Consider the following 21295-nt stretch of genomic DNA (forward strand, 5'->3'; position numbering starts at 1 on the left):
TTTTGCTATATCCTGATACACGATATATATCACAATATTTTGAAGTGTCCTCTCAGCAGCTATATAATGTTTAATTCAGCCCCAAATGACACTAGTTTGGTGATTAAAATAGACTGTTCTATTGGATTTTTAATAAAATTGTATGCAGAAAGGGTTAAAATCAATTTTAAGTCAGATTAAGCAGTTTTATTTTGAAAAGGACTTCATTCAATCTTTTATTAATAAATTAGCTCAATGCTGTAGATCCAGCGCTGTTTCTCGTTGTCCGTCTCTGAACACAGCTAACTCTCTGCTAACTCGCCATGCTGCTCTGTTTACCTTCTTCTTCATTGCTTCTCTTGCTGCTGATAGAAAAACGGCATGTGCTTTAAGGGATGCATTCAGGGACAATAGAAAGAAGCGAAACTCCAGTGAGAAATTCACGCTGACGGCTCAAAAATTCCACATAATTTATACTTGATGTTCGTGAAATAGTCATTTTACACATAGTGCGTGACAAAAGCTGCGATACATTGAGTATACTCAATATATCACCCACTTAGAGTACTTAGAGTACTCCATCCATATCTACATGTGTTTTGAACTTAAAGCACAAGTTAGTTTAGATTGTTAACTAGCTAAAACTGTAATGCTTTACTCATGTTGTGACTCCAAGAGAAGGAAAAAATTTGTGGTGTAGTTTATAGCCATTAAGAAATATAAATGCTAGCAGCTAAATTGGCAAAGGGCAGCATAATGCCAATGAGCAAGGATAATGAAGAATTTGAAGAAAATGGTTTGCTTTTAATACTAAAAGCAAGCTAGACTTAAGCTAAAGAAGCAAAATGTTAAAGAAGAGGGAAAAGTTAAAGCTAAACTACACTTTTGTCATGTATTGTGTGCCTTCAGGTTGCAAATGCTACAGTAAATAGGCAGCTGCAAGCCAGCATGAGTTGCACGTTGCTTTTCCAGTTGTAATTTGAGGAAACGTACATTCAACTGGAAGACTGAGGAGAAATTTGTGGTGTCTGTCCGTGGCTACCCCAAGCTATATGACACAACATGCCTGTTCTAATGGTAGCTCAGCCATGTTTGTTGACAACTGACTGAAATGTTGGATATTGCAGAAGTAAGCCCCTTGTCTCGTGTCTTTTGGGCACTCACGTAAAACATTCAAACTCCCTACATAAGCATGTTTAGATATGCACGAATTTGCTATTGTTGGCGTCTGTTGTGAACACAACATCTACATGAAAAAGAGATCTGGTTAACTGTAAAGTGCATTACATATGTTTTTAAAAGCTGCCATCATTTTTTCTTTTTTTTTTTTTTGTTTAATTTGGGGCTTTTTTGACTTTATTAGAGGGAGACAGGACAGTGGATAGCGCCAGAAACAGGGATGAGAAAGTGGGGAATGACATGCGGGGGAAGGGCCACACCGCTGACTTAAACCTGGGCCACCGTACACGGGGCGCAGCCTAACCACTAGGCTAACTGTGCTGCATCATTTTCTTTAAGACAGGTAAATTTGAAGGTCATCTGCATAGCTATGGTATGATACACCATGGGTTTAAGATCAACCCAAGAGGGATAACATTGAGTAAAGAGGACAGGTCTAAGAATGGAACCTTGAGGAACTCCACAGGGTAGGGGCACAAGAGTATGCACAGTTATCAAACCTCACATGGAAACATCTGTCAGACAAGTGCAATGTAAAACACAGATGCTTTTTATGTATCCTGGGAATTTAGACTCCTTATCCAAAGCTAGTGGGGCTATTTTTTGAGTAATTGTACAATGATGACGCTTGGGTTAATGTGTGAAACTGGTGAAATTCCCCTTTAATAGACAAATTTGTTTCCACATTATTAAGTTCAATGCCATATTTGCCTTGTGTTTTGGTTATGCTGCCTTGTGTGTTTCCTGTCAACAATCCAAGATAAACGGGATGTTTGTTGAGTTATTGACTTTGCAGAAATGTATTCACACTGATAAACACTGGACAGAGCCTGAGGGACCCAGACTGGAAAAGCAATAATATTAATGGGATTCATTTCTGAACAGAGAAGAAAAAAAAAAAAGGCAGAGATAGAGAGTTAAACAGTCGAGCCGTAAAGTGAGGTGGTTTAAGGAAAAGTAGGCAGGATATGTGACAAGAAGAAGGTGAATAATAACTAGAAAACAGGAGCAAAAGTGGGCTGGGATGAGGAGGAGGAGGAGGAGGGGTCGCACTGAAGTGAGCGAGAGGGAGGAGAGGGAGAGGAGGGGAGGCAGGCTAAATCCTCACACCATTATTATCGGGACGCACATGCAGCCCCTCCTGTGATGGAGTGAGAGGAGATAGAAAGAGATAAAGAAAAGATGGAGTTAAAGAGGAAATGGAAAGCAGGATTACTGGTGTGACAGAGCGGTGAGGGAGAGAGAGAGAGCGAGAGAGAGAGAAACTGTTAGGAGAAAAAATCAGAGCAACAGGATGAGGACCTGCTAGTGCACAGTCTGCCGACCCCACAGACCTGCCATCTGTCCTGCTCTGTTTCCATACGCTCTGACCATCCACAAACATCTGGATCACTTGCATCCATTTGGAAAAAAAGGGTCAAGGGGACGAGAGAACCCAATTTTTCCCACTTATTTTATCCTTTCTCTTCACACAGGAGATCATCACCATCACCGGGGATCCCTTCCTGTGGAGTATCATCATCACTTATAACTGGACCAAAAGAAGGGGAAAACTTTTGCTCCAAACATGCAGAAGCATCCATGAGATGTTTCCAACTTCCCATGGATCTGTTGTGTCTATCACCCTCAAGCAGGAGCAGGGAAAAGGAGGCAGAGGAGGTGGAGAGGGGGAGAAAGGAGGAGACGGCGGGGAAGCGTCAGAGCCGCCGCCGTCACCACCGCTGCCTCCGCTGCTGCTGAAGTGTTACCGGCGTTAGTGCTCCTCCGCTGAAGAGGCATTTTATCACTATCCCCCCCACCCCACCCCCACCCCCCTCCTTCACTCCTCTCCTCATCTGAGCAGCGGGGAGCCAGAGAGACAGAGAGCTACACATCGCCTGGATGCTCATCTTCTGTCACCCTCCTTTTTCCCAGCACTTTCCTCTCTTCTTCACTCCCTTTTTGATGTCCCGTCTTCACCTCCAGGACCACTTGTAAATTTCTTCACCTTGGCAAATGCAGAAAAAGAGAAAGTGAGGAGCTGGATTTTTTTTGGGAGAGATCACATATGCTCGCTGTCACGTTGTGAAGTCCTTCAGGGAAGTGTGCAGACATCCAAAAGCTGCCACAGAGTCACTGATAACTCACACACAGAGACTCGGTCTAAATGCATACTCCTACAGGTGCTGCGAGGGGAAGGAAGCAGGTGAAAAGTGGTTAAAAAAGGACGAAAGAGACACATTTGGAGAAATGATGGAGCAGCAGGAGTTCAAGTTGGATGACGGCAGAAAGCACAGGTAGGTCTACAGCACTCGCACACAGACGCTCACACTGCTTTTTTGTCACTTAATCTGTCAGGAATTATGTAGAAGTGAGCGCGACAGATTTGGAGAAATGGAGACAGAATAGATACCAGGCTAAGAAGCTCAGGGGGAATGTGAGTGAAGCCACACAGTATGAGAGCAGTCATTCTTTCAGTTTTTATAAGTGAAGAGTTTCCTCGAGAGAAAGATCCCATCTGCTGCTGTCGCTGACACAAACAGAGCAGCCAGTTGTTTCTAAAACTGGAACCACTGTAACACAGCGTATTAGCATCTTCACTCTCAGGTCTGGAGTGAGTGCATGCATGTGAGCGCACCTCACACTTTTATTTATGGATGTTGAACTTGGCATGTTTTAATGTTGTATCAGTTATCTGGTGATGCTCATTGATTTGTCCCATAAACTGAATCTAGCAGAGCTCATTTTTCTCCATTAGTGACAAAAGCTTTCAGCTTCAGTTTACACAGATAAGGTTGCAGCTTCATGGACAGATTCCTTTAGTCGTGCAATTCAGTTTCATTGTCCAGAGGTTCTCAGTATCAGGTTAGTGGCCCTCTTAGGGATCCCATGATATGACAAAGCAGGTTAAAATGGGTTAGAAGAGCAAAAAGGGGAAAAACATATATTTATGTGAAATCCTGCATCTGATTTCACTTTAGACTTTTGAAAAGTCCAATTGAAGCTACAAATTACTACTTTAGACAAAAAAACAAGGTTTCTTCATCATGCCCTGTAGGTTTGTTTAGCATCACATTTTTATGTACAGAGATTAGCTACTCTTATCACGAGGTTGCTTGCCCAAAGATAAAGCAACAAAGCTTTAAAGAAGTAATTATAGAGGGAAAAAAATTTGGACACATTTATAGATAATGTTTTTTTTTTACAAACTTTAGTGAAGTCTTCTTTTTTGGGGAAAAAAATGTTCACTTCTTCTCCCTCTAATGGTTTTTGGAAATCCTCAATGAGTCTACAGATGTCTTGTATTAATATACAATGCACAGCAACATCATACGCTCGATTTTTTTTTATACAACACAGTTTCAAAATAGACCACTGGCTCTGAACCTTGTTTTTATTTAACATTCTTTACTTTATTCTTTTTTTGTGAAATTTTGACTATAATACACTAGACCCCCCCCTCCCTCCCTGCAATTCATCTGTAATCTGTGGCAGTGTCCTCATCGGACCCTCATGTTGGTTCTAATGACCTTATAAACACATTGAGATTAATGCAGCATAATGAATTATTTTTAAGGGCATTATGACTACAGAAATAACAACTATCTCAGAGAGTAGCAGAGTGCGCCTGATTATTCATATATCCATGGTCACAACACCATAACCACTTAAATTTATATAAAAATAAATTCAGATAAATGGCTTTTCTGTTCTAACTATAAACAGGACCCACTTGTTCCAGCCTGTGCTGTTAATTTATTAACATGTAGGAGCGTATATTCACAGAGATGAAATGAAATCAAGTCCGCAGGTCAGGATGTAACAAAAACTTTTTAGGGACCAGGAGACGTTGCTGGAAATTTGCATTTTCAGACAATGATAAAGGGACTAAATAAATGTATTTTCAAACTAGTGAATACAACAGGCTATGACAGAGGGTGAAGCAGTGCACTCAGTGCCACTTAAATACAACCGAAATCCTGCATCAGTTTGTCTAGGTTGGAGATGTGGTTTCTTTTTTCAAGTTCTTTAGAATGTAACTGCTGTGAAACAATTAGAATTGAATTGGATTGAAATAAAAAAAAAAATAGGAATTGAAAAATTGAAGTTGAAAATAACATTCTCCATCACTGCTGTGTTTGTGCCCCTTTCCCTACCTCTATTTCCCAGAGCTGTGTGCTGTGTCATTGCCTCTGCTGCTCCCTATGGAATGAGATTTATGTTAAAAAGATTCAAACATACTTTTTCATTATCAAACAAAAATTGGCATTTGAAAACAAAAAAATGTGATCCAAGCAAAAAAAAATGTTCACATCAAGAGAACAAATTTGAAATAGCAACCACATTATTAGTCTTTGAATTTTGAACATCTATCTTTTTGTTTACAGTCCCTGTTTTTCTCTCTCAGTGATCAGACTTTTGCTCTCGCTTCGCAGTTTAGCATTTGTGCTGCCTGTTGCTTTGTTTGCGTTTCTTGAGTTTTTGGTCTCAGTTTTGACACAAATGTCACGTGTGGGCGGGCTTTTCTGGGGCGTATCCCTATTGGCCCACGAGTTTTTGAGTGATGGCTCGGTCACTCCAGATGCTCCGGAAGTTGTTGTTAAGCTCACATCTGGGAAATTTAAGGAAACCATCGTTTCTGCATCAGTTTGACTGAATCATTGATGCTTTATTAAATCTAACTATTCATTAAACAGGTTTATTTGTCAGTGCAGTAGTAGATGTTGTATTGTTTCGTACACATACATGTGTCGCTGTCAGCTAGCAGTTTAGTGGTTACCATTTAGGATTTAGTATAATGTAAACAAACAAGTTATATGCCATGTAGTCAGCAGAAAACTTCTCACTCTCAAATATCTATTTATGAAATACATAAAGAAAAAAGCCAACTAGTTATTGCAAAAACAATGGCTCTAATTCAAAAGGAATATGAACTTCTAATTTTTAATTTTGATTTTTTTTTTTTTTTTTGAACAGAGTATTTGATCAACATGTTTGGGGTGCAGATGGTGTGGTGGTTAGTAGTGTAGTGTAGTAGTGTAGTGTAGTTAGTACATATGCACTCTGTCACTGCATGTCATTCCCCAATCTCTGTTCCTTGTTTCCAGCTCTTTCCACTCTCCTATCTTTCTATAAGGGCAAAACCCGAAAAAATAAATCTTAAAGAATTCAGAACTAGAGAATATTTAAATTTCTGTAGAAGGTTTCTGTGAATTTATACATTAAATTATCAAAAATGAATGCAAAATTATCCTGATAATTGTGAAACCAAGATTATTTCTCTGACTGTAAATGTGTTGTTAAAATCCATAATTGTTTTATCCCTAGGTAATCCCAGCAGCGACTTCATGTTCTTTAAAATAACAAAAACTTCTTGTAATTTAAGTATTGTTTTCCGCTAAAATGAGTGCAAATATCGACATACTGGACTGCTAATCTGCTAAAATCCAAAAACTAGAATGAATTTCAAATTTAATCTAGTTTTTTCTTTGAGGCAAGACACAAAACAAATGTAATCTATTTCCTGATACCTTAAAACTCACAAATTAGGATTTTTTTGAATGGAAAGAAAGAGGTTCAAATTATCTGTTCAGAGCTCATGTATACGATACAGCAAGTTCAAAATTGCAGTGATTTGTGTCAAATGTAAGTTGTACAAAGTAATAACACAATAAGGAATATGTGAAAAATTGGGTGTGCTCAAAGTGAATGTATGTGTAGTTTCACAGTTTCATGTATGACTCTGCAGGGGCCTCATATCTGTTTTAGCAGGTGTGGCAGCAGATCGGGTGTCACCGACATTTTGATTGCTTTACGTTTGATTGGCAGGGGGCCAAGCCGGTGTAAAAACGCCCCCGTCCCGTCACCGTCACTCATCTCGGCTGGTGCGTTCAGCCTGCAACGATTTCCTGTAAAGCTGTCAAATCTTTATGTGTGGGAGCAGGAGCCCACAGAGAGACTGGACGGCAACTGTTGGTGGTTAAAACCCTAATTATGATAAATTTATGAGGCAGACGTTGTGTGATATGTTTCATAATAAGCATGACACGCTCATTTATTCATATCCAGAGTTTAATTTGTATGTTTATTAGCTGCATGCTTGAGCTTGTGAGAGCTGCATGTGTAACCCTCACGTATCAACTTGTCTCACAATTCATTCAGAAGGTAGAGGGATGGAGGGATGGAGTGGACTTCACTCGTTTACGCTCTCTGGAATGTATAAGTAACTGGTGACTTCAGGAAAGTGTGTCACTAATGCTTCATTACATGGAGTGTCCTCAATCTTGAGGTCAGGAGTTTTCACATGGAATCTCATAGGTGTGGGAATCACGGGTGGCCCCATGATAGATACGATATTATCATGATACTTGGGTCACGATTTGATATTATTGTGATTTTAAAAATTTTGCAGTACAGTGAGTATTGCGATACCATATATTGCGATATATTGTGTTCTATACCATTTTTTCAACCATTTAGCTGATTTAGCATTAGGTTGCCCTCATGTTTGTCTTATTTCTGCAGTATATTATTTTCATGTAGCACTTATTGCAAACCTCATGTGTACTAATGTCCTTTCCCTGGTGCTGCCATGTTTGTTGAACTAACTTTCTCCTGCTCTATGACCATCACATCCGCCGACTTCACTGGACAAACAATTGAGTTTATTCTTCATTATCATAGACTTCACCTCATATTAGCAATTAATTTGAAGAAATCGATACTTGGTGGATGAGACAATACGATGTATCACTAGACAAAATATTGTGATACTATGCTGTATCGAATTTTTCCCCCATTTCTAGTATATCAGGATGTTTAAAGTTTCAAATGAATTGGTCAGAGTTTTGACATCATAGACAGGTTTATGTAGCTCTTATGGATGCGTGTGGTGGCACTAGAGTGCAGAAACCATCTATTTCTGATTTTTTTGATACCCAAAAAGTTTTGAGTTGAAGAAGTTTAAAACTTTATTCACCAATGGTAAGTCATTAAGGGTTGTCAAAACTTGCATAAATTCAAATCTGTTTCCATAGGTTTTTTTTTTTTTTTTCGTTTTTTTTTTCTTGAAACAGTGTGATTTTAATGTAAAATCTCCATTACATTCATGATTGGTTGTATGGAAAACTACCAAAACTTAAAGAAAGATCTTAACTTGTTTTTTAACCAAAAACTGCTGTGACCTAACTTGAACAGAGCATTTGCTGAAACATTGCTAGGGTATTTGTTCAGTTTGAGCTACTTTTTGGTATGTTTGGTGTTTGGCTACATTAACATTTAAAATCATAATTTTATGATGGACCTATAGCCTCATAATCAAGCACATTCTCTTCCATATTGTGTCATCTCTACATGCTGGCCTCTAGTAGTTGTCTTGATGTGGTACCAAAAACTAGGAGACATTTGATAAGAATCAAAGGTCTTCCGTCTAAGAGATCAGTGTTGAATTCACTGGTGAAACCAATCTTTTGATCAATCACGGTTCACTTTTTTAAAGGTCTTCTGACTTGGGTTGCACAGGATTAGCCAGCTAAATGCCCAGACCCTTGGTAGATGGCACCAGAATTACTAGGTTCTAAATATTTGTATCATTTCAGACCCACAATCTGAGTCAAATACTGTGTTTTCTACTGCCATAATTCTCTTTAACTAGGGATGCCACAACTAGATTGTGGCTAATAAGCCGATATTTACAAACATTTACAGTGTTTACATGAAAATTCAGACCTAAAACACAAAATTTAAAGTTTGAAGATGAACAAATTCACACATTACAGTCCTCAAAATAAACTTTAAAGTGTAAGGAAGGATGATAGATAAAGAAAAAGACTTCAGCTAAAGTAGGTCTGTTGGTTCATCCTAAAACTCCACTAACTTGTTTGTCTGTACGGCCAAAGTTTACAGTAGATATAGGCAGATTTTTATAGCCAAAATAACAGTTGTAAATAAAATAATAATGTAAATAAAACTGTTGTAAATTAAATTTTCTCACGCCGGTTCAGGTAATCCCCTTTTGATACCAATATCTGCTATAATCGTGCTGATAATATCATGCATCCTTTTCTTTAACCCTAAAGTAAACAACAACAAACTGATAGCACTGATAGCACGTAGTTCCAAACATTTATTTTCCTGCATTCTGATCTATTCTGTCTTCTGGAACCAATTTCTAAATTTTCTGCTGCACTTTAGAATTATTATATGTGTCTTCGTCTGTGTTTTAAAATCTACTTTACTGTTTATTAAGCCCATTTTGACTCTGATTTGCATTTTAAAGTATATGGTCCTTAAAAAGAATTCCTGCAGCTGAAGCTTTAAACAACTAGCCTGTTCATACAGTATGCAATTTAACATCACATTTACTTCAGCCTTGTTTACAGACTGCCAAATAAAGAAAATATAAATATGACACACATTTGATGAATTTTTGAGACATGTGGTTATGCAGTTAAGTAGTGACTGTGTGTTATTTTAACGCACTTTTGATTTTTATTTAAGAAAGGTTTTGTATACGTTGATTTACTGCTCTGAATAAGGCTGTGATAAGCAGTGACATAAACATGTCACACTGGCACCTGTCTGCTGCTTACAATGAAGGAGAGAAGAGGAGGAAAGGAAGGGTTAGGTGCTGCAGCAGTATAAATGCAGGCCAGAGAAATGCATGTAAATCAATGATTTTACTGTTTAAAACATTTTCTAATAATAATCCATGTCTGGATGTCGCGGACATCACTGCTTTCCTTCGTAAAAAGACGCTGATGTTATAACGTTTAACCCGTGACTGCGTTAAACTGATGTTTACTTGCCAGGTGGAAAGGCTTGTAAATAACTCTGAAAATAATAATTGAAAGCAAAACAATGTCGGCTGTAACAGTTACATAGGCTACCTGCCATAGACGCACTTTACCCCGCTGACCACAGTTTGCTTCATCTCTCTTCCCTGTTTGAACCTCGGCAGACCAGAGGACACTGTCTTCAGAGCTCATCAAAAAAACTTTGATAAGCTTTGTGCAGATTGTGCAAATAAATATTTTTTTGCACACTGATGGTTCAGAAAACCAAGACGAAGCTTCGTATAAGAGTTAGAAAGCGTCATGAGAACTAAATCTTAAGTTTCACTTTCACTCGCAGCGTGAGTCTCCGCTGCATCAGGGAGCAGAAAGGGAGCAAAGAGCGAGAAGTAGTAGGGCTGATCCTACAATAAAACAGATTAAGCAGATCGCCAGTACATTCTATTTCTTCACGATCTCAGATCGTCTTATCGCGCATCCCTAGGTTAAATTATTTTAGCTAATGTAGGTCTGTTTGGCCTTCCTAAAACCCCTCAAACTTAAACGTACATATGATAAATATTAGAAGACATTTTTTTTGTTTGCTGATGTGGAAAATAACTTTAAGGCAAATATCTACTGATATCAATATCATGCCAGTAATATTGTGCAGCTTTCCTGATTCTGAAGCCAGATAAAGCCAGACTGAGAGTTTTCAGCTTTAATCATATGATACTTGTTGTATGTACTCAAAGCTGAACATATAAAATGTTTTTTTTTTTTTCCAAGCAGCTTAATTCAAAAAATCTTTGTGATTTGTTAATGCTTTCTAGACTGCTTTAATTTCAATGTCAAGCCAGAGATTCCATGCTGATTGTTACACTATTTGCTGACAACCATATTGCATGTTATACTGATGCATGGGCAGTAGATAGACTGTCAGATCAGTCCATTAAACATGCTGCTGTATTTATACCTTTCACCTCACTTTCAACATTTAACTCATTACATTTTCTACCCTTTTTTGCATTATGCTCAGTGCTGCCACTGGTGGCTTAAGGCTGTAATACAGATCATTCCTCTTTCAGCAGTATGGCTATAGTGTAGTCTGTAGTGACTATATATATTTACTCAGGATCTGTTCTGTACTACTTTAGGCACTTGAGTTTGAGCATTTTTATTAGTTCTCTACTAAAGACGATGTTGTGCCTTTAACTTCACTTATAATTGACTTTGCTGATTCCAATGAATAATACATAGTTTAATGAACAATAATGATGATGTTTTACATTAGGTTAGGACAATTTTTAAACTCTTCCCAGGGGAAACTCGATGGCTACAAAGCCATTAAGTAATTAAAATTTGATCAGCCTTAATCAGCTGTTAAATTAACAGTATCCTACATGAATGCCCTAATAATTTCAGTGAAACAGAATTATTACATTATTATAAAATGGACCATAATTTCTCTGCCTCTATTTTTGGTACTTTCAGTTTAAAAACAGAATAGATTTAAGGATATTTTATAGCTGATAAGGTCTAGATACCTCTTACATCACTGGCTTTATCCTACAGCCATCAAAGTGTTGCATCTTGATGATGAAAGGCTTACAGTCAGGCATTTCCACTATCAGTTAGAAATAGTTAAAATACCAGTATCCTAAAATAAAGTAATTGCTGCAGAATAAATTTTCATGCTGTAATTTCTCGGACTGATCTCAAGTCTGCATAAATGAGGCTCTAGAGGATCCTGATGTTTTATACAGCTGTCAGAGCGCTGTGCCTGCAGTATGTTGATGAGAGGAAGGCCGTCTCCTACATTAATACTGGCCCACTAATTCAGGCATCCTAATTAATGCAATCAAATCAGTTTCAAAGGTGCAGCAAAAAAAAACAAGGTTCGAGGCAGACATGTTGATAAGTCTCTGGTGATGATGCTCATCCCATCAACTAGATCCTCTCTGCTCATTTCCTCTCCACCCCCTGGGGACTCAGTGTAGCAACTCCGTCATAGCCAAGCTAAGTCGATAAATGACTGAAAGTTCCCCACTGTAAATATACTCTATTTCCCAGGAGATTTGTGGATCTTTACCAAGGGACAGGTTTGAGCATCAGCTGAACATGTGGGCCAACAAGTTATCCCCTGATATACATAATTATACTGTTTATTCTGAGCTCATATGTGCAGCAGAAATAAAACATCATTGTCCTTTCAGAAATTATACTTCAAAACAAGGTTTACTGCTCAGGTATGGGTGTAAATATCATCACACACAGCATACAATTTGGCCTGAAAACATTCACTTCCATTCATTCAAAATACTACTATACTATAATAGCTGCATTGCTGTCAAAAAATGTGAGGGTAGATAGAGCTACAGACGTGGCTTGCAGTGCCCATTTTAACAACTTTTCTCCCTCATCAGGTCGCAACCCTGCATTTAAAGGAAACAGCGGTAGACTTAAATAAATGAACCCTTGGGGAGCGCTGGTATAATTGTGATTAAGGCAACAAGTGAACAGTTACAGTGTGCTGTGTGACTTGTGTGCTGTGGGTCTGTACTTCACAACTATCAATGCCACTGTAGGGTGAAGCTGAAATCCCACACAGGTAGCTAGCAGCATTACAAACTCTACATGAAGACAAAAGATGGTACTAGAAATAGAGGAACACAGAAAAAGCACACTGTAGACTTCTTTGAATGCAGAACTGAAAATGAATACACAACCCTCCAAAACAGACAGTGTTTTGTGTATCACTGTGCCTTGTATTATTATGGTAACTCAAGCTTTAACACATGAAATAGTATGTGCTTTAGTTTAAGATTTCCTATTAGAAAGCAGAGTAGCAAAGGTTTTCGGGCTGTTTTATTTGATACATTTTCAATCTAAACCTGGGCTGAAAATATTAACAGCTTCTCAGTGTCAGGTGTTCCTGGGCCAATGCAATGAATTCCTTAGAATCATGCCTGTTTTTAACGCAGTGAGGACCTGAAGATCATGAGCATCCAATATTGACCTTTGGCCTTGACCCTTTTGCACAGAGATTTCTTAAGATTCTCTAAATGTTTTGATGGTATCATGTAGACGGCAGAATTATCAAAGTCTTCACAATTTTAGGTTGAGGAACACTTTCCGGTAATTGTTCCACAATTTTTAGACTAAGTTTTCCAGATTGATGCACCTTTGCCCGTCTTTACTTCTGAATGATTTTCCTTTCTAAAATGCTCATTTATACGTAGTCATGTCACTGACTTGTCAGTTAACCTAACAAGTTGCAAAATGCACCATCGGCTGTCAGCTTTTTTTTAGTACAACTTGCCTTTCTAGCTTTTTGTTGCCCTGTCCCTACTTTTTTAGATGTAGTGCAGCCTTCGCCCCAACTTTTTTGGAATTTGGGTTTTAATTTCTGTCACTGGGCATAGTTGAAGGTTGTAGTGTTGATGCTGATGCCTCACAGTAAGGTAGTTCCTGGTACAACAAGACAGGAGCTTTTGTCATGGAGTTTGCATGTTTGTCTTTTGAATGAACAGGTTCCCGTCAGCTTTCTCACTCAGCCCAAAGCCATGTCTGCTAGGTTGATTGAAGACTCTGAAAAATGGTTTTGTCTCCATTTGTCAGCTCTGTGATTGACTGGCTACCAGTGCAGAGTGTATCCTGCCTCTCTTATGTTGACAGCTTTGGTTGCCTCTAGACCCATCTGACCCCTGTGGATAAGCAGTATAGATAATGGATGGATGGATGGATGGATGGATGGGATTAGGTGAGGTGACACAGCACACAACAAGTAGCAGCCACCTGTCACTTGAAGGGACCATTCTTCTAATTTTGCCTTTTTAAGCCCCAACATCATATAAAGGGTTTAAAGGTGAAACAACATGCATTTCCTGGAGTGTCCACTTGAGGCTTGAGTGGAAAAAAAAAAACATGTTTACAGTCTGGTTCAGAACAGGATTGTTGTATGACTAGCTCAATTCTTTGTTTGTACACTCTGTATGGAGGGCATTTTTTTCCTCCAAACTCTTCCTTTTGAATATGCATTATTTAGCATCAACAGCAGCTTTATAACAGCTATGGTAACTCTTAAGGGTCACATGACTCAAAAGGCAAATGAGCAGTTGTCCTTTCAGCACAGGTGTTTGTGATGATTCCAGAATGGAAAATAATAGCTGGTAGAGCTGGGCAATTAATCAAAAAGATAATCAAAACCGACATTTAGAGCCTATAACCAACAAAAACTTGCCATGTCAATTATTTCAAATTTTTTTCCCTTGTAATCTCTTGCTCTACAAATGAACCACCCCCTTAAAAACAAACTACTAGCTGTGTAGACACGTGATAGGCAGCCAGGTAGTTTCACATCAGCTGTGTATTTTGTTTTCAGTTGTCTCAATAAGTAATGAATTTTTAATCTCTGCATGTTCCTCTCAGTTATTTGTTTTAAAATTTATACAAATATTTACAGAACAAACAGAGCCGGAGGTCGGGGGTAGAATAATCGTTCATTAATCGTAATCGAGGTAAAAAGGCCAATTAATCGTGGTTTTGATTTTTGCCATAATCGCCCAGCCCTTATAGCTGGCATATAATGAAACTGGGGACTTGAAATATTCCCACATTCAGTTTTGTGAAAAGAGAAGGCTTTACTGAGTTCATGGTGTTTATTATGCCACAGTGAAAGCCACTAACATGACCAGTGTTGGGGTAGTTACTCAGAAAAAGTAATCCGTTACACATCATTAGTTACACTGCTAGTTACATTACTTTTGCATTTCGCCTTGTCACCTGAGATCTTCAGTAACTTAACTGCCAATTAAAAATACAATCCTAAACCTTACAAATTCCTACAGTGGTGTAATCTAATATAATAGAACTATGTCATGCAGTAAACGTGGTAAGGATGGCATGAGTAGTTAGGACATGTTAGTGATATCAACACAAGAAGTAATGTTACCAGACTGGACTTAGTGTCTATGTGCTCCATGAGAAGTTAGTCATCAGCCAAGTATGTCTGTCATGTGTCATGTTCACTCAAGTTGTGTTGATAAAGGCAACAAAAGACAGTCGCAGCCTCTTGATAATTCTACATAACACTACAATTAGCAAAAGATTCCCCTTCTTATAAGGACGACAGACATAATAACTCTCCTTTCTGGTCTTAAATTACAAAAAAACAAAAAGATGACAGCAAAGTTGTGAAGATCATACCAAAAACAGCACCTCACAAAACAATGTCAAAAACAAAGCCGCAGGAGGTTGCATCTCCTACTGCAACAAGCCTATTTATCTCAGCTTTTCTGGTTGCCTGTGGCTAATGTTGAAAGTTGAGCTCTGGCTGCATGGTAGGCATCAGCATCATGCTGTTATCTTGAGCATCACTTGGGCTGGCAGGGCCTTTACTAGCGTTGCGTTAGCATACTGCTTTTGCAGGTGCTCAAAAAGATTTGACGCAGGCTTCATGGCAGTGGAGAGGTGCTTTTGAACTGGTCACAGTTTAAACGTCATTGACACATTCTTGTATTAAGCAACAAATTCAAGGTAGCGTGCATATATCCATTGATAAGCATGCCTGTATTTGAACTGCTTCTCTATTTCTCTCTCCTTCCTCCATGCACTCGAGCTAAACGTGTTCGTCACCTGGATCAGTGAGTGCTGCACGAGCGCACATTAATGGGTAGCTTCATTTGTTTTCTCTGTGCTACCCTTAGGTGGAGGATTTACAGTAATGCAAGTAACAAGATAATTATTTTATAGTAAAGATTATGTGATAACCAAGTTAGAATCAGTAGCATGTTACACTTCTGTGTTACTGACAAATGTAAAGAGATTACAGCAACACATTACTTTGTACCTCGTTACACTCAACACTAGGGATGGGTACCTTTCACATTTAAACTGGTACGGTACCTGTGAACCGGTACTGGTACACAGCGGTACCCATTTTCAGTACTTTTGAGTATGAATATGCTATAATATGCTATAATAAATGTTCTATAACCTCAAAACTTCTGAATTTTCTATATCAAAACACTATCAAATATCAAATATATCAAAATAACATCAAACACCATTTGTAATGTAACATCACATGTTTTAAAAAAATTAATCCAACATGGAAAACCTAAACTACTATAGCTACCCAGAGTGTTTTCTTTATATTGCATGAATGAAAACCCAGCCCACTACCTCCTATTCCTCCAATTCCCCCTGTTGGAAAAATGTGCGTTGGGGTCCATGGAGGGAGAATAACTTTAAAACAAATGATCAATAGCGTATTGAATCAAATTAACTAAATTAATAAATTAAGGTATACAGTTTTACCAATTAAAGTATTACAAATGAAAGTAAACAAACTACTTCCTCTTCCATGAACTACGTGTACTGCATATCTTCTTTCCTCGTGCAGTTCTTTTTCCAACAGAACTAAGATGTCATCTTTCTCTGGTAAGGCAGAGTCTGCTCCTCACTCATCAATCAATCATGTGACCATCCACGCAGAAGCATAAACGTCGCACACAGGGTCTGTTATGTTATATTTGTATTCACTGTAAAAAGTTAACAGAAAGTGGCAAACTGTTTCATTCTGTGATGAAAATAAGCAGTGAGGATGAGCCTGTGGCTCTGTTACTCCTTCAAAATCACTCTGAATCCATCCATCCTGACAGAGAGCTTCTTACGGCACCAGCTGCGCCAAGTTGGAGAGATGGAGAGCAAATTTTAGGATGCACTCACACTGCACTCACATGATAAACAGGCAAATCATGGTGTTTAAAGTAAGGATACGGTATGAGAGCAAGAGCGAGAGATGGCTGAACGAGCAGGAGGCAGTGGGAACCGATCATCAATCTGAATCATAAACCGTCACACTGCATCCTCAGGTTAGAAGTTTTGCCGTGGTAAACCTTGAACTTCACGTCACAAATATTGCAGCGTAACCTGCATGGTATTTTGAAAAGTGGAGGGCTTCCTATCAGCCATGCTTGTTTCGTTGATTCAGTTAGCTGCTACCGACGTCATTACACATGTGCATGCAATGCTGCGTTTGTGTCTGGCATAGAAAATTGACTACTCTTCCACTCTCTTGCAGTCAGGAAGGACTGCAAGGAACCATGTTATTGTTCGCCTTTTGTCTCAGAGTACCGAGCTTTGGTCTGTGGGTGATGTCACACAGACTGTATCACTATTTATACAGTCTGTGGCTGAATTATTTTAGTGTTCTCTACCTGTGCAATTGTCCTGTTTAGAGAAATTATCTTCACTTACCAAAATAGTCACATCAGGTTGTAAACATGTTAAATAATGCTGTTAAGTTGAGCATTTTAACATGAGACCTAATAGGGGTCGACTTAATCTTGGAGCCAGCCTGAGGTGGCCACATCAAGAACTGCAAGTTTTAGCCCACACATGCTGGCATTCAGTCTTTTGAGAGAATAGGCCTTCTTTTCTCTTCTTGCTCATTTTGTATCAGTTTAGGAGGGCTTTCATGCAGTTTTTGTTGTGTTTTTCACCCTTGCCCTCTGAAATTTAACTCTGTTGGTGCACAGGTAGCTTACATAAAAGTAAGATTAATTTGAATGGATGCAGCCAGTCTGATGTATGTGCAGGTGAAGTCCTGTGTTGGTCCCAATCAGTTTATCACACACAGCAGAGCTGCACTCCACCAAGCAATCTCCATAATAATAGAAAAGCTGCTTGCATGCATAGCGTAATTTTGGGAAAATAAGTGCACAAACAAAACAGGATTTAGGGATGATAAGGACAGATGTTATCCTATTAATCTCTCTCTGTCTGCAACAATCATCTGTTTCCATTTATTTAAAGATAAGAAGACAGTCAGCTGATTGTTGCTTTGAGCTGCTCGGTGTTTGTGTGTGATTGAAATTCAGATGCCTCACATTGTTGTCAAACCCTTGTTGTTCTCATCCTTTCTCTGGCGTAATGACATGCTGTTGTATTGCTGCTAATCTGGAGCAGACACACCCACCCTCTCAACTTCCCTACCACCACCCCCACCACACACACACACATCCACACACACACACTGCTAATCTGAAACCCCATTATCCTGCCTTTACCCAGAGATTACACAGTTAAATGAACACTTGACCGGCTCTCCAGTCAGAAGCTTGAACAAGTCAGGACCCACTTACTGTTTCTGTGTTTTGCAGCCTTCATCCTGTTTCTGCGCCAGTCTGGATGTTTTAGATGATTGTTGTTGTCAAATATATATCTGTAGCATCATCTGCCAACTTTGTAAGTCACCAGTTCTTAAAACAATAATAATAAGAAGAATGTGTCACAGAAATGTTATAAAAACTGAACTTTGCGGTGGAGACCATACTGCAGTGTAGTGGTTTAGTGAACAAGCTGCTGACTAGCTTACAGGCTGTGGCTACTACGAGTTAGGGGTGGGTGATATATCCAGTATATATCGAGTACGTATTGCTGCTTCTGCCAGGTTAGATGCATAAAATGACTATATTGCCACAATCAGTATAGATTATGCTGAAGTTATAAGCAGTTCTTGCTGCAGTTTTGCTTCTCCCACTGTCTCCAAATGCCTCTCTCATGAAGCAGACAGCACGCTCCCCTGCCCATCCAACAACTTTCCTCCATGCATGTGGATTTTTGTATCTGTGTGATGTGCAGAGAGAGCAGATAAACAGCCAGAGTGAGTTAGTTACAAGAGTGTCCTTGCCAAGACAGGCAGCAGCACAATGAACTGAGTTACAGACAATGAACTGAGAAATGATTAAAAACACAAATCAAATAAGCCACAAGATGACAACGGCAGTAACACAACACATGGCCAAAGACATGGTCCCAGTGAGTGTCGTTGAAAAGTCATGATTAAAAAAATCTCAATAAAACACTCCACCTACAGTATGATTTGCCTTGGCATTGTTTGTTTGTTTGTTTTTTGCTGAAGACTCCCTGCCAGCTAACAAATGGGACCCACTTCTTTACAAGTAGGGATCTACGATCCAGCAGAACTCTACATTACACCCACAACTGGGAGTTATAAAGTTTGTGCCTCCAAACAAGTTTTATTTTCTCGATGATCACAAAGGAGAGCTCCTTGCTCAAGGTCTGCAAGACGCTCTCATGTCAGAGAACTTGTCAGAAACTCGTCCAGTGTGCATCAGCAAAGATAGCAGGACTAATGTAATCAAAGCTGTGAGCCTGAATGGGTGAACAAGACTACAGTGTTGCATCTTGTGATTGGTGAGTTTTGTGTAGGTGTCACCCTTAACGAGTAAATAATCTTTTATTTTAATCAACAACAGTGAATAACAGAGGAAATACGTAAAATTTTCATTCACAATTTAAGACTGTAGAGAAGCTCTAGATGGGTCTGCTTTAATCATCACACTGGTGTCGTTCTATGCATCATGTGGCTGAATTTAACACACAGTAGTTTAGAGGAGATATCAAAACATCGCAATGCATATCCTATAGTCTAATATCTATAGTGTTAATATCTCCATATTAATTTTTGGCCATATCGAGCCCAAAATTACTAGCTCTACTATAAGTCATTTATTTATCAGCTTGATGTGAGGATTTATCAGTCAATATGAAATGTAAGATAGTCTTGGCTTTTGGAAATATAATGATAGATTTTATTGAAAAGGTAGAAGTCATACTTAGATTGGAAACAGGTTTGTTAACATACAAACCAAAGACTGGCTAAACTAGTTAGCTTAGCTCAGCTGGTTCAAACATTCATAGAACATTCGTGCATAATTATGTGGGTTTAACCCTCCTCCAGAGTGAGTTTGGTTTTACTTTTTTTTTAGAGTCATTACTCCAAAGATATAAGGGATCTTTATAAATGTTTGCCATATTTTATTCAGAACGTCACCTTTTTTATTTGTCTTTAATTCTACATATTTTATAAATACTACTAGATGATCTTCGTCTTATGTCTTCCACTTGGAACCCTTATAAAGTTCTTCTGTGTGGGGGTTTGTTTATTTTAATCTTTGCCAAGCACAAGTGGGTGGTGGGTTAACAGCTGCTCGGTGCTTACATCCAGATTTAATGATACATTTGAGCTAAATAATATTAGTGTGTCAAAACAAGCAATAAAAGGATTAACATAAGAAAAAAATCCAAGACAGCTGGCTTCAGTGTATGAAATCTGCATATATATTCTCTGGGGGATCTGCATAAATCAGATGTTAAGATGTGCTTTTACTTTACAATAAATCATTTTTTCATATGGATTTGAATTCAAAACTAACAGGGCCAGATGTCTAAAATGTGACTATACGCTGACGACACCACTCAATGCATAAATTATTTGTAAGAAGGTTAACTGTAAAACATAATTCGGGATTAACAAATCTGAACATGGAGAAAACAATCAATACCACCTGTATGACATAAATAAATAAATAAAAAAAAAAACCAAAGAGATATCTGTGAAGTAACCCTTAATAATAACAGGCGCTCCATTTCCATCATTCTTTGACCTGCATTGACCAAGGTTGATCAACAGCATCTAATAATAAGGATTTATTGTCTTTTAAAGGTTTCAAATGTATTTTTATTGCTATAGGCATATAAAACCCAGGAGCTTTAAACCTTATGAAGACAAATGATTGACACGCCTGAAGCATGAACATTGAAAAGGGGAGGGACACAGTGAACCTCATATTTCTTTGAAAGGAGCTTTGAATCAAAGCTTGGAGGTGCTGTTAATTACCAGGGCGTCTCTGATGGCTACAGATGAAACTGACACTTCATATAAAACCTCCCATCGAATGCATGCGTGTATGTGGGGATCTTTATTCATTATAAGAAAGCTCACCTGGCTTTATTAAAGGTTCAAAGGTACTGATTAAATAAGATGACATCTTCAAACAGCCAAGGCTTGATCAAAGATGTTTGGTTCAGATGGAAATGTTGGTTTACTCACTGATTTAAGATGAATGTTGTTTGTACACCAATAGTGACCGTACTATTCAGAATATAAGTTGCACTAGTGAGTAAAACTGTCAGTTTTTGGGGGTTTGCCAGAGGGGGGAAATATTCAAATGTCTTATGCATACGATTTCCATTGCTTCAAGCAACATCCACAACATGCGGCTTCTGTGCAGCTGTGTAGCTCCTTTAGTACCATCTGTTTTCAGTATGTGGAGTTTGCTGCAAGCTACCAGTATGGTGGTTGAGATCTCAGCCTACAGTGATAGTTTCTGAAGTATGGTTGAGCAGTCCACCTCCGCTTGTCACTACTGCTCACCAGTAGCTTCTGTTCTACTTCAAGGTCTGCTACTACTCAACACTATATCGCAAGAAACATTTTGGCTGTGAGGTGGGTTACCAACCACTGCACCATCCAGCCACTGGTGATGTGACCAGGGCTGTAGTCAACCAAAGAA

General features: G+C 38.7%; 1 protein-coding gene across 1 annotated transcript in view; it reads left to right on the forward strand.

The window, feature by feature from the left end:
• Nucleotides 1-2978: 2978 nt before the first annotated feature.
• LOC121528890 (glutamate receptor ionotropic, NMDA 2C-like) overlaps nucleotides 2979-21295 on the forward strand; it is a 101944-nt gene continuing 83627 nt past the window's right edge. The window contains exon 1 of the mRNA XM_041816534.1: nucleotides 2979-3434. The gene's annotated coding sequence lies outside the window, so the exon portion shown is untranslated. The remainder of the gene's footprint in view (nucleotides 3435-21295) is intronic.

The sequence above is a fragment of the Cheilinus undulatus genome, linkage group 20 (assembly GCF_018320785.1).
Source record: "Cheilinus undulatus linkage group 20, ASM1832078v1, whole genome shotgun sequence".
NCBI lineage: Eukaryota > Metazoa > Chordata > Actinopteri > Labriformes > Labridae > Cheilinus > Cheilinus undulatus.